At 46.5% G+C, this 14,279-nt stretch overlaps 2 non-coding genes across 2 annotated transcripts; both read left to right on the top strand.

Moving 5' to 3' along the window:
* Positions 1-7,661: 7,661 nt before the first annotated feature.
* LOC117212836 lies at positions 7,662-9,584 on the top strand. The gene has a single exon (XR_004488533.1). It is a non-coding gene; the product is annotated as a small subunit ribosomal RNA (ribosomal RNA).
* A 3,474-nt stretch (positions 9,585-13,058) lies between these two features.
* Positions 13,059-13,213, top strand: LOC117212835. The gene has a single exon (XR_004488532.1). It is a non-coding gene; the product is annotated as a 5.8S ribosomal RNA (ribosomal RNA).
* Positions 13,214-14,279: the final 1,066 nt, after the last annotated feature.

Raw genomic sequence — 14,279 nt, 5'->3', positions numbered from 1 at the left:
TTGTTGACACGGGATACATTGTCGTGTCCAATTTCGGGCGTCCTTGTTTATGGACGGCCAGACGAAACGCGTCGTCACCAGGTTTTGAGTGGCACGTATCCCTGGATGGGAAAGTCCATGGAGCGAATTAAATACGTCGCGCCGCAAGGATTTCGGTACGTACGGTCGTACAAAGTCACCCGATACGTCGCAATATATTTCTACGTCGTGATCGGGGAAACGTATTTTCTTTAACCGTAGCGCGGATGTACCAGAGTTGACGATGTTGCTTAGTTCTTTGTCGGCTTCTTGCGCGGCGGCGAGAGCTCGATGGTCCACAGACTTTCCTATCGCTTCGATGCGTGACAGAGCGTCGGCAACGTTATTGTCTAACCCCTTGATATATCTTATGTCGGTAGTGAATTGTCCGACGTAATCTAGTTGCCGGAATTGTCGCGGCGAACACTTATCAGGATTTTGGTTGAACGCATATGTAAGGGGTTTGTGATCCGTGTAAATTGTAAAATTTCTCCCTTCAATGGCGTGTCGAAATCGCTTTACCGCAGTGTACATAGCGAGTAATTCGCGGTCGTACGCGCTGTACTTTCGCTGCGCGGAATTCAACGGTTTGGTAAGGAAACCTAACGGCTGCCAAGAGTCGTTGACGCGTTGCTGGAGGACCGCTCCTATTGCATAGTCGGATGCGTCTACCGCGAGGCTAACAGGTGCGCCAGGTATCGGATGCGCTAACATCGTGGCGTTAGCGAGGGCGCGTTTCGACTCGCGGAAGCTGGCTTCGGATTGCTCTGTCCATTTGATGGGCGCGTTGCCCTTTTTTCCTCCTTTCAATAGGTCGTTTAGGGGTTGAAAAATTTTTGCGACCCCCGGTATGAAACGTCGATAGAAATTAATCATACCGAGGTACCTGCGTAGTGCTTTACGGTCCCGGGGAGCGGTACTTCTACAATAGCGTCAACGCGTTCGGCTAGCGGCTTTATCCCGTCGGCGTTTACGGTGTGTCCCAAGAATGTGATTTCGTTCACACCGAATTCGCACTTAACTGGGTTGATGACTACGCCATACTCGTTTAAGCGTTCAAACAAAATCCGAAGGTGTTCGCGATGTTGTTCTTCGTTTTCGGATGCGATTAGGAAATCGTCTATGTAAGCGAACACGAAGTCTAGACCACGGGTAATTTCGTCAACGAATCTTTGACACGTTTGCGCGGCGTTTCGAAGCCCAAACATCATGTTGGTTGCTTCGAAAAGTCCGAAAGTTGTCGTGATCGCGGTTTTCTTAACGTCTTCTGGCGCGATCGGGATTTGGTGGTAAGCGCGGACAAGGTCGATTTTTGAGTAGACACGCTTACCGTACAGATGTTGCGCGAAATCTTCGATGTGTGGTGGGGAGTACCTGACGGGTATGGTGCGAGCGTTCAACGCACGATAGTCGCCGCATGGTCGTAGACTTCCGTCCTTCTTTGGGACGACATGTAGGGGTGATGCCCATGGACTCTTCGATGGCCGCATCACTCCTTGCTCGATCATTGTTGCGAAATCCGCCTTGACTTGCGTGAGGCGATCCGGTGCGAGACGTCGGGGTTTACTGTAGACGGGTGGCCCGGGTGTGGTTTCAATGTGGTGTACCACACTGTGTCGGATTTTCTCTCGTCCGAAGGCCGGTGGACGAGTTAGATCCGGAAACTCCGCCAAAAGTCGATGGTAGACCGATTCGCCGATTACGGTTTTGATGGATATTTCTTCCGTCGTGGCAGCATATCCCCTTGTTGATAATTGGGTTGTCGTGTCGAGGAGTCGTTTGTTTCGCGGGTCCACGAGCAACCCATAATGGCTTAAAAAATCTACGCCTATGATAGGCGTTTGAACGTCAGCGATTACGAAGCCCCACTTGAAGGCTCGTCTAAGGGACAGGTTAAGGTCAATCGCAGTGGTACCATACGTTGCGATGCGCGTCCCGTTGGCCGCGAATAGTTCGTACGCGTTTTTCTTGACGTGCCTACGAATTTTGCTGCGGGGGTATACGCTGATGTCGGCGCCAGTGTCTACGAGGAAAGAAATCTTCGTTCCCTTGTCCGTAACGAAGATGCGGCGGGATCGCAGGCCGTCGTCGTCTGCCGCGTCTACGGACGGCTGGTCTCGTTTCCCGACTTCCACGTGCATGGGAAACGACAGCTCCTCGCGCATTCTCCGAACTTTGCATGGTAGAAGCACAGACCGTCTTGCCGTGGCCGATCTCGCGAGCGCGAACGTCGGTGGTATCGCGAACGCGAGCGTGATCGTGATCGTGGTCGACGGTGATTAATCATGCTCAACGCGTTCATCTGTGCCCGCAACTGTGATATTTGCTCGCTCAACACGTTGATCGCGGCGGCCATTGGTTCGTATGCTCCCACGTTTTGCGCTGGTGTGTCCATTACTGCCGTTACCCGGGCGGTGCGCTGAAAATCCTCCCGGAATTCTTCCGCGATCAGGTCCGCCTGCCGCAATAACCTTTCTGGGTCCGAATCGTCGACTGCCGCGAGGATACGCCTGATGCGGGCGGGTAATCGGTTCCTCCACAGCGTGAGGGTAAAATCATCGGGCGTGGAGGGGCTGGAGAGTTTTTTTAGGTGTTGATAAAACTGGGATGGTTTTCTATCTCCCATCTCCTCGCTTTCCACCAACTTCTTTATCCGCGTCGCGTCCGTATCGGATAATTTGCGAATGAGCGCATGTTTTAATTTTTCGTAGCGTCCGATGTTTGGAGGGTCCGTCATTAGGTCTTCGACGTCCTGGAGCTGTTGATCGTTGAGGCATTTTGCCAGCGTCACGTACTTAATGGTGTCTTCCGTAATTCGCGCTGCCTCGAATTGTCCCTCCAGAAGGGCAAACCATGCCGCCGTGTTCGTGGGCAGCAGTGGAGACATGCTGATCACCTGGCTGGCTATGGTTCCCTGTGTATTACCTTCCATCGTCCCGGTGCACTCAAAATCGGTGGTCAAAACGATAGCACTATCACTGTCACATCTTTCACTAAATATTACGTCAAATCACGTCGGTAGTCACCAATTTGAGGTGGTATGGTGATAGGTGCGTAAGGAACTACTCTTGGTGTTTTTACGAATAACAGTTTATTAGAACTAATCAACAATCAGAGTTAACAATTAACGATCAACAATAACACTTAACGGACAACAGGTAACAACTAATAAATAACGATAGACACCGAGATGCCGTTCGACGCGTTGCTATCAAAAAGGACCGAGGAGTTACACTTTTAATGACGCAAGACAGACTCACTCTGCTTTTTGTTTTTCTTCGCGCAGATCCTTCCCTTCGTAGCCCATCGATATCCCCACTAGCGTGCATTCATTAGATGTGCCGCCTGTGCTGGCACGTGTATGCTCTTCCAAGAATTCGGCGGAAAGAGTGTGAAGATATCGATGATACATTGGGCACGTCGGTGTTGCGCTTTGGCGGCGTCGCGCTTTGTATCCGGAGCCGTTGAAACGTTCCGTGGCCCGTGCCGCCACAGATATAAAAACGTTTGGACCGACACGACCGGTCGTTGGAACATAGAAAAATTCCGAGCCGGTACGTTGGGACTTGGAAAAATTCCGAGTGCGAAAAAGTTTTTTCGAGTTTACTCGGTTAAAAGCGTTACATAGTATGAATTTTTTTGCATAAATCGACGTAACACGATAAAATACGTCGGGATTAATGGTTTATTTCCGTCCGAGACCGATTTTTAAAAACGGACCTATGCGGCCGGTCGTTCGAACTTGGAAAATTTTCGGTCCGAACACTCTTTTCGATTTAATTCGTTAAAAAGCGTTACGAGGTACGAATATTTTTACATAAATCGTTATAACTCGATAAAATACGTCGGGATTAAGCGTTTATATCGTCGGCAGACGGATATAAAAACGTTCGGACCGACACGACCGGTCGTTGGAACATAGAAAAATTCCGAGCCGGTACGTTGGGACTTGGAAAAATTCCGAGTGCGAAAAAGTTTTTTCGAGTTTACTCGGTTAAAAGCGTTACATAGTATGAATTTTTTTGCATAAATCGACGTAACACGATAAAATACGTCGGGATTAATGGTTTATTTCCGTCCGAGAACGATTTTTAAAAACGGACCTATGCGGCCGGTCGTTCGAACTTGGAAAATTTTCGGACCGAACACTCTTTTCGAGTTAATTCGTTAAAAAGCGTTACGAGGTACGAATATTTTTACATAAATCGTTATAACTCGATAAAATACGTCGGGATTAAGCGTTTATATCGTCGGCAGACGGATATAAAAACGTTCGGACCGACACGACCGGTCGTTGGAACATAGAAAAATTCCGAGCCGGTACGTTGGGACTTGGAAAAATTCCGAGTGCGAAAAAGTTTTTTCGAGTTTACTCGGTTAAAAGCGTTACAAGGTATGAATTTTTTTGCATAAATCGACGTAACACGACAAAATACGTCGGGATTAATGGTTTATTTCCGTCCGAGAACGATTTTTAAAAACGGACCTATACGGCCGGTCGTTCGAACTTGGAAAATTTTCGGACCGAACACTCTTTTCGAGTTAATTCGTTAAAAAGCGTTACGAGGTACGAATATTTTTACATAAATCGTTATAACTCGATAAAATACGTCGGGATTAAGCGTTTATATCGTCGGCAGACGGATATAAAAACGTTCGGACCGACACGACCGGTCGTTGGAACATAGAAAAATTCCGAGCCGGTACGTTGGGACTTGGAAAAATTCCGAGTGCGAAAAAGTTTTTTCGAGTTTACTCGGTTAAAAGCGTTACAAGGTATGAATTTTTTTGCATAAATCGACGTAACACGACAAAATACGTCGGGATTAATGGTTTATTTCCGTCCGAGAACGATTTTTAAAAACGGACCTATACGGCCGGTCGTTCGAACTTGGAAAATTTTCGGACCGAACACTCTTTTCGAGGTAATTCGTTAAAAAGCGTTACGAGGTACGAATATTTTTACATAAATCGTTATAACTCGATAAAATACGTCGGGATTAAGCGTTTATATCGTCGGCAGACGGATATAAAAACGTTTGGACCGACACGACCGGTCGTTGGAACATAGAAAAATTCCGAGCCGGTACGTTGGGACTTGGAAAAATTCCGAGTGCGAAAAAGTTTTTTCGAGTTTACTCGGTTAAAAGCGTTACAAGGTATGAATTTTTTTGCATAAATCGACGTAACACGATAAAATACGTCGGGATTAATGGTTTATTTCCGTCCGAGAACGATTTTTAAAAACGGACCTATGCGGCCGGTCGTTCGAACTTGGAAAATTTTCGGACCGAACACTCTTTTCGAGTTAATTCGTTAAAAAGCGTTACGAGGTACGAATATTTTTACATAAATCGTTATAACTCGATAAAATACGTCGGGATTAAGCGTTTATATCGTCGGCAGACGGATATAAAAACGTTCGGACCGACACGACCGGTCGTTGGAACATAGAAAAATTCCGAGCCGGTACGTTGGGACTTGGAAAAATTCCGAGTGCGAAAAAGTTTTTCGAGTTTACTCGGTTAAAAGCGTTACAAGGTATGAATTTTTTTGCATAAATCGACGTAACACGACAAAATACGTCGGGATTAATGGTTTATTTCCGTCCGAGAACGATTTTTAAAAACGGACCTATACGGCCGGTCGTTCGAACTTGGAAAATTTTCGGACCGAACACTCTTTTCGAGTTAATTCGTTAAAAAGCGTTACGAGGTACGAATATTTTTACATAAATCGTTATAACTCGATAAAATACGTCGGGATTAAGCGTTTATATCGTCGGCAGACGGATATAAAAACGTTCGGACCGACACGACCGGTCGTTGGAACATAGAAAAATTCCGAGCCGGTACGTTGGGACTTGGAAAAATTCCGAGTGCGAAAAAGTTTTTTCGAGTTTACTCGGTTAAAAGCGTTACAAGGTATGAATTTTTTTGCATAAATCGACGTAACACGACAAAATACGTCGGGATTAATGGTTTATTTCCGTCCGAGAACGATTTTTAAAAACGGACCTATACGGCCGGTCGTTCGAACTTGGAAAATTTTCGGACCGAACACTCTTTTCGATTTAATTCGTTAAAAAGCGTTACGAGGTACGAATATTTTTACATAAATCGTTATAACTCGATAAAATACGTCGGGATTAAGCGTTTATATCGTCGGCAGACGGATATAAAAACGTTCGGACCGACACGACCGGTCGTTGGAACATAGAAAAATTCCGAGCCGGTTCGTTGGGACTTGGAAAAATTCCGAGTGCGAAAAAGTTTTTTCGAGTTTATTCGTTAAAAAGCGTTATAAGGTATAAATTTTTTTACGGGAATCGTTATATCTCTATTAAATACGTCGGGATTAAACATTTTGATCGATTTTTTCAAAAAATTAGCGTTCGCCGAACTGACACGACTGGGATATTTTTCTAATTTTTTCGTTAATTAACGTTACAAGGTATATATTTTTTTGCATATTTCTACTTATTTTAACGTATTGTAATTGATTATAAACTTGTTTGTTTTCCGTATTCGATAAAAGAGTATGTTTACTGATGCAATTTTTCGGTGAAAAAAAATTAATTTTTTGGTAAAAATGCATTTCTATTATGTTAATAAAACGTCTGGTAATGTATTTCGATGGTTGGATATTGGCTTTGTATAGTAGTGATCGAGCGTTCGCGAGACTAAGTTCCAGCGTCCCTTCCGAACGGTACGTTGCTACGGAGGTTTTGCACCGTAAGCGCGCGGCCGCTAGCCCGGCCGGCGCCGGCCTTCCGGCTGGCGCTTTCGTATCTATAAGAGAGACGTCGAGCCGGACGGTTCGGTCGGAGCAGCGTTGAGCGCGTGGCTATTCTACGGCCTCGGTTGAGAATTCAGTCACCGCTCCTCGAGTCTTAGTGTATTTTACGCTATTTCTCGACTGTTCCTCCGTTCTCGTACTGGTTTTTTCTCTACACTGCTGCGCCGCGGGTCGCTGTCCTGGACGTAATGACCAAATATCGTGGCAAGGTTCCCCTGAGTCGGGAAGCTGGTGACCTGTGTGTACGTATTCTAACAAAAGTTGTTAGATGCGTGTGTGCTTGTACTAACTGAGTATCGATTCACTCAAGGGATTATAACCGTCTGCTTTCTATAACAACTTCTGCTTTCGCAGAAGTATTCGACGGGCCGGTAGAGCGTACTATCTTTGCGTAGTATGTCTTCTACCGAGAATGTTCTACCGAAAAGGAAGAATATTCTTACGGTATGTCCAGCGCGACGCACTGGGATACGCGCTTGTTCGTTCAGCGTGAGGTGTGTATACGTGCTTTACCGCTAAGATATTCTAAGAGTTGAGAGAGGAGGAGAGATATAAGTCTTTTTACACGAAGACAGCATTATAGAATGTTCCTTTAGAAGTATGATTCTTAAACATTTTATATAATACTATGAGAGAGAGAGGAGAAGTTGAGAATTACAAAGTGGCTGCGAGCGGCGTTCGAAGATTATTACTGAACTATGGGTGTATCTCGAACGTCGCTAAGAGATATATTTTATAATATATCTATCTTAAGAACGAAAAGTCTCGTCGTACGGTGCTTACGTCCCACCTACGACACGAAGAGAACTTAAACGAAATTTATAAGAATTGTTATACGAATAAGATCCCTGGTTGATCCTGCCAGTAGTCATATGCTTGTCTCAAAGATTAAGCCATGCATGTCTCAGTACATGCCGCATTAAGGTGAAACCGCGAATGGCTCATTAAATCAGTTATGGTTTCTTAGATCATACCTACATTTACTTGGATAACTGTGGTAATTCTAGAGCTAATACATGCAAACAGATTCCGACCAGAGATGGTAGAAATGCTTTTATTAGATCAAAACCAATCGGTGGCGGATGGCTCGTCTGTCCGTCCATCGTTTGTTTTGGTGACTCTGAATAACTTTGTGCTGATCGCATGGTCGTCTAGCACCGGCGACGCATCTTTCAAATGTCTGCCTTATCAACTGTCGATGGTAGGTTCTGCGCCTACCATGGTTGTAACGGGTAACGGGGAATCAGGGTTCGATTCCGGAGAGGGAGCCTGAGAAACAGCTACCACATCCAAGGAAGGCAGCAGGCGCGCAAATTACCCACTCCCGGCACGGGGAGATAGTGACGAAAAATAACGATACGGGACTCATCCGAGGCCCCGTAATCGGAGTGAGTACACTTTAAATCCTTTAACGAGGACCAATTGGAGGACAAGTCTGGTGCCAGCAGCCGCGGTAATTCCAGCTCCAATAGCGTATATTAAAGTTGTTGCGGTTAAAAAGCTCGTAGTTGAATCTGTGTGTCACAGTGTCGGTTCACCGCTCGCGGTGTTTAACTGGCATTATGTGGTACGTCCTATCGGTGGGCTTAGCTCCTCGCGGGCGGTCCAACTAATATCCCATCGCGGTGCTCTTCACTGAGTGTCGAGGTGGGCCGATACGTTTACTTTGAACAAATTAGAGTGCTTAAAGCAGGCTACCTTCGCCTGAATACTGTGTGCATGGAATAATGGAATAGGACATCGGTTCTATTTTGTTGGTTTTCGGAGCCCCGAGGTAATGATTAATAGGGACAGATGGGGGCATTCGTATTGCGACGTTAGAGGTGAAATTCTTGGATCGTCGCAAGACGGACAGAAGCGAAAGCATTTGCCAAAAATGTTTTCATTAATGAAGAACGAAAGTTAGAGGTTCGAAGGCGATCAGATACCACCCTAGTTCTAACCATAAACGATGCCAGCCAGCGATCCGCTGAAGTTCCTCCGATGACTCGGCGGGCAGCTTCCGGGAAACCAAAGCTTTTGGGTTCCGGGGGAAGTATGGTTGCAAAGCTGAAACTTAAAGGAATTGACGGAAGGGCACCACCAGGAGTGGAGCCTGCGGCTTAATTTGACTCAACACGGGAAACCTCACCAGGCCCGGACACCGGAAGGATTGACAGATTGATAGCTCTTTCTTGATTCGGTGGGTGGTGGTGCATGGCCGTTCTTAGTTGGTGGAGCGATTTGTCTGGTTAATTCCGATAACGAACGAGACTCTAGCCTGCTAAATAGACGTAACTTATGGTATCTCGAAGGCCCCCGGCTTCGGTCGGTGGGTTTTTACTACCAACGTACAAACAAATCTTCTTAGAGGAACAGGCGGCTTCTAGCCGCACGAGATTGAGCAATAACAGGTCTGTGATGCCCTTAGATGTTCTGGGCCGCACGCGCGCTACACTGAAGGAATCAGCGTGTTTTCCCTGGCCGAAAGGCCCGGGTAACCCGCTGAACCTCCTTCGTGCTAGGGATTGGGGCTTGCAATTATTCCCCATGAACGAGGAATTCCCAGTAAGCGCGAGTCATAAGCTCGCGTTGATTACGTCCCTGCCCTTTGTACACACCGCCCGTCGCTACTACCGATTGAATGATTTAGTGAGGTCTTCGGACTGGTGCGCGGCCAATGTGATAAGCATTGCCGATGTTACCGGGAAGATGACCAAACTTGATCATTTAGAGGAAGTAAAAGTCGTAACAAGGTTTCCGTAGGTGAACCTGCGGAAGGATCATTAACGATACGATACCAAAAGAATTTGACTTGAACACATATAAAAACTATGAAATATATATCAATGGTCGGTAAGGAGCTGTACTCCTCCTGTATCGACGAAAGTATATACGACGTATTAACAAGCTATATACTTTAACAAACGAAAACGCCAGGGAGCTTGGCAACCTCCGTTGGCACGAATAGTAATATTCTTATGGAGGAGACGACCCTCCAGCTACGGAATTATACGAAGAGAAGGTGGCACTCTCTCTCGATCATCGGGATGAAGAGATATGTATAAGTATAAAAACGAAATGCGAATGAAACTTATTCTAGGCGCCTGCGTGAGGTCGTAAACAGAAAGACCCGCCGTCTCCGAATAAAACATATATATATATATATATATATATATATATATATATATATATATATATATATATATATATATATATATATGTCGGAGATGAAAAGAACACCGGAGCCTTTGGAATTTTGGATAATCCCGCAACATTGTAACCTAGAGTCTACTATAGCTGTAATTGAACAATTGTAGTTATTCAACCCTATTGTAATTGTTCGAGAGTCGTGATAATGAGCTTGGGCTCGAGGCGACAGTCAGTCGCCGAACGTAGCCGCGGTCACGGGATGAACGCTTTGTCTAACAAAGGTATGGAGTAATTCTATAGCTCTCCTTAAAGGAAATATTCGTGGCGACACGCGACAGTAAACATTCCAACGGTTTCTGTCCTGTGGCTCGCCACACGCAGACCCTATTCTTCGAGTAAGATGATTGCCAGATGTCGATGCGTCTCCGCAGTACATGTTCGGCTAGCTCGAGGGCCCGTTATAAATCTTAAGGTTTAGTTAACTAAAGTCCTTCAAACAGACAAACAGTCTTTGTCCCAACTACGGGAAGATAGGGGAGATATATTTTTCAACGAGCGGCGTCTCCCACTAGCAACTTTCCCTCGAGGGCGGCTAGCATCTTTTTCTAACCACCGATATGGAGATTGACCAATTAGCAACGCCAATTTCCCTTACTTTCTGAACGAAGGCTTTTCTCGACGAATCCGATGATCTCGTGTCCTTAGACACACCCCATTATAGTTTTCCTCTGTGGCATGATCGGGACGGGAAAGACATTCTTTCTCGCGATCTCATTGATGAAAGGAGTAACTCTTTACGACCAGTGAATATTACGCTTCCGACTTAGATTTTGTGAGTACGCTCATCTATCATCCCGTCGACCGCGGATTCGTTATTGAACCTAGGATCATTGTCATTAGTTTCTCGAGCACCTAACTACCGCGGTTACTTGTCCGGTTCTATAATAATCGTATTTGCACTAGTCAATGTCTTCTCCATTGCATAACGACAACGTGTAACCCAAACGAAGATTCGTTTCACGCCCCTAACCCTAATTCTAATGTGAACCCGACATATATATATATATATATATATATATATATTTCATATATATTTCATATATATATATATATATGAAATTCTAATAAAAGGGAACTCTAGCTTCGAAAGAGCCAACAAAAGTTAAGGCTCGATATCAAACGAAAAAAATTACGATGGAAACCACGTGTAAAGAGAAATGCAGTCGTGGCGCCTGCGAGAGGCCGTACACAGAAAGACCCGCCGTCACGATCTCGTATTTCGTATTTGCATCGTGGAAACCGTACGAACGAATATAAAAGTCCATGCAAACTAATAAGAAAATCTCTAAAGTGCCTCGTGTCGGAGAGATCATGCTCGACTATTCTCTTCTATGTTTCGTGGTCTGTGTTGCGTTTGTTCTCCTCCTAGCAACGGGACATATCGAAGACTCCTCTTTGGGATCGAACGAAGCGTCTAGAACGAGTCGACGAGAGCGAAAGAACTTTTAGCGAGTCGCGCAGAGCGAAAGGATACCGATATACATCTTCGAAGGTTCTCTTCGAAGATCCATGGCTACCTTCTGCGTCGACTTCTCTCGTCTCTTTCATCGAAACTCTCGTCGTTCTCGAAACGTGCTTCCTACCCACAGGGCGTGTGCTCTTCGTGTGTCGTTTCGTTCGAAATAACGAAACCACGTGTAACATACTCGTGGATCGGGTAACCTAGAACGAAGACGCATCGCGTGGATGTTGGCCCGCTATGCGACGATGACCGATGATGATGATGATGATACGATGATGATGTCGATGTCGATGTCGATGTCGACGACGACGACGATGAAGACGATGTGTAGCAACGATTCGTAACTAGTCTAGCCGAAGTTCGTTCAGAGGGGAATGCCGCCGGCTTCGAAGCCTCGATGTCGTGAGTCGGACACCCGTGCCGTCGCTAGAGTTTTTCAAACTCTGCTTCTGGATATTGGGACGAAAGACCGCGCGAGGACGACGGATGCGAGTTCCATCGAATTTTTGATGTACACACTACCTGAACGAGACTTAGTTTCATCCAGTTTGTCGTCTATCATCGCATATATATAATATACCGTTCAGAGGGGACCGGCTGTCTATCCTCGTTGTCGTGAGTCGGACACCCGTGCCGTCGCTAGAGTTTTTCAAACTCTGCTTCTGGATGTTGGGACGAAAGACCGCGCGAGGACGATGGATGAGAGTCCCATCGAATTTTTGATTTACAAGACACACACACTACCTGAACGAGACTAAAGTTTCATCGAGTTTATCGTCGTCGCATAACCCGTTCGGAGGGGACCGGCTGTCTATCCTCGTTGTCGTGAGTCGGACACCCGTGCCGTCGCTAGAGCTTTTCAAACTCTGCTTCTGGATGTTGGGACGAAAGACCGCGCGAGGACGATGGCTGCGAGTACCATCGAATTTTTGTTTTTTTTTTTTTTAAAAAAAAAACATCACCCGAACGGAGATGTGTTCTATCTTTCGTCGATTTTTCATGCTTTCAGTCGTCGCGTGGTCGCCATCCGTTCGGAGGGGATCGCCGGCTTCGAAACCTCGATGTCGTGAGTCGGACACCCGTGCCGTCGCTAGAGTTTTTCAAACTCTGCTTCTGGATATTGGGACGAAAGACCGCTCGAGGCGGACGGCCGCGCAAATCCCATCGAATCTTTACTATCACCCGAACGATGGAGAGATGCACGCGCGCTGTTTCTTGAATAATTGGACGAGAGAGTAGAATCAAACACATATATAACATGGGCTAGCCACCGTGCTTACTCGTTCGCGAGATCGTGTGCTGTACAGAGGATTCAGAATCGGGTGTATATATCCCCGTCGTTTCCTGACGAACGGAGCTTCGATCTCGATGGTTGTTATATATCATAATGTACTTTACGCCCGGCCGGCGAACGCGCGTATCTTCGCGCGTTCGTCGGTTTCTTTTTTTTCGAACGTTTTTGTGTCGTCAATCCTATGGCGACTTCTGCGCGTTCGATTCCCGTTGGTCGAACGTGACGGAACTCGGCTTCGCTAGAACCGAGAAGAGTACATTTGAGTATTGAACTGTTGCAAAATTTATAAAAGATTACCCTGAACGGTGGATCACTTGGCTCGTGGGTCGATGAAGAACGCAGCTAATTGCGCGTCAACGTGTGAACTGCAGGACACATGAACATCGACATTTCGAACGCACATTGCGGTCCACGGATACAATTCCTGGACCACGCCTGGCTGAGGGTTGCTCACGTAAACCTAAGACTGCTTGCGTTGCGTATCGTTACTCTCCGTATCTGTCTCTCTCTGTCCCTTCTTGCCTTAACAACCCGCCGTCGTTCTTCTTTATATAAGAGAACGTTTCAGAGTCGGACGAAGGTACAAGAACGAGGATACGAATAAGAGCGGACGGAGAGAACATACGCGACGTACGAGCGATTGTTGGACGCTCGTCGGCGTTCGTCGCGGTCGTGCAGAGACCGTGCAAGTCGTACGCATGCTCGATATATAATCTATCGTGTTCACGGGAGACTACGAAACTCTACCTCTGTCTCTCTCTGTCCCTTCTTGCCTTGACAACCCGCCGTCGTTCTTCTTAAAAACTGTAAGAGAACGTTTCCGAGTCGGACGAAGGTATACGAAGGGATACGAATAAGAGCGGAGAGAACCGTCACGGACCTGCGTGAGTGCTCGCGGCGTCGTGAGTCGTCCTTACGAGGGCGACCGCCCGCTTATGCACCGCTTCGTGTATCGGTTATCGAACGTATATACTCGTAGTGTTCTCCTCGTGACCGATTTTTTTTTCATATCAGGCGATATATGCTACGTTTGCCGGTGTTCGACGCACGAAGGTCCGCGCCCCCGACGTCGTCTTAAACGAATATTATATTTGGCGAGACTGAGAGAGAAAGCAAATATGGGAACTCGGTCGAGAGAGGAGAGAAGAGAGAACCAAAAACCTAAACTCGATGGCGTGCGAAACTTTGCCATAATCTACCGTCTTTTCTCAAGACTCTCGTACAGCCCCAGGGATCGAATGCCCACTCCGTCTCTTCGCGAAAGCGACTGACAACAACGAGGACCGTCGCATCGATGGGTCGTCGTTGCGTTTTACACGCTCTGTGCTTTTTTACAAGCTCCGAAAGTATCAGCCGTAGATCCGGGAACGCACGCGCCAGATTTCTTCGAACGCTCTGACGACTTAGGGAGGTATGATCCCCAGCGTCGCGCGGAGATCGGAGAGTACACGTACTCGTATCGGGACGAATTTTCCCCGTCGTCGTGTATCTCTCTGCCCGCGCGCCTGGCCCCCC

Source organism: Bombus bifarius, unplaced genomic scaffold (assembly GCF_011952205.1).
Source record: "Bombus bifarius isolate JDL3187 unplaced genomic scaffold, Bbif_JDL3187 scf7180000008390_frag, whole genome shotgun sequence".
NCBI classification, from domain to species: Eukaryota; Metazoa; Arthropoda; class Insecta; order Hymenoptera; family Apidae; genus Bombus; species Bombus bifarius.
Note: the sequence above shows the minus strand (reverse complement) of the source record. Positions and strands in the feature narration are given on the sequence as shown.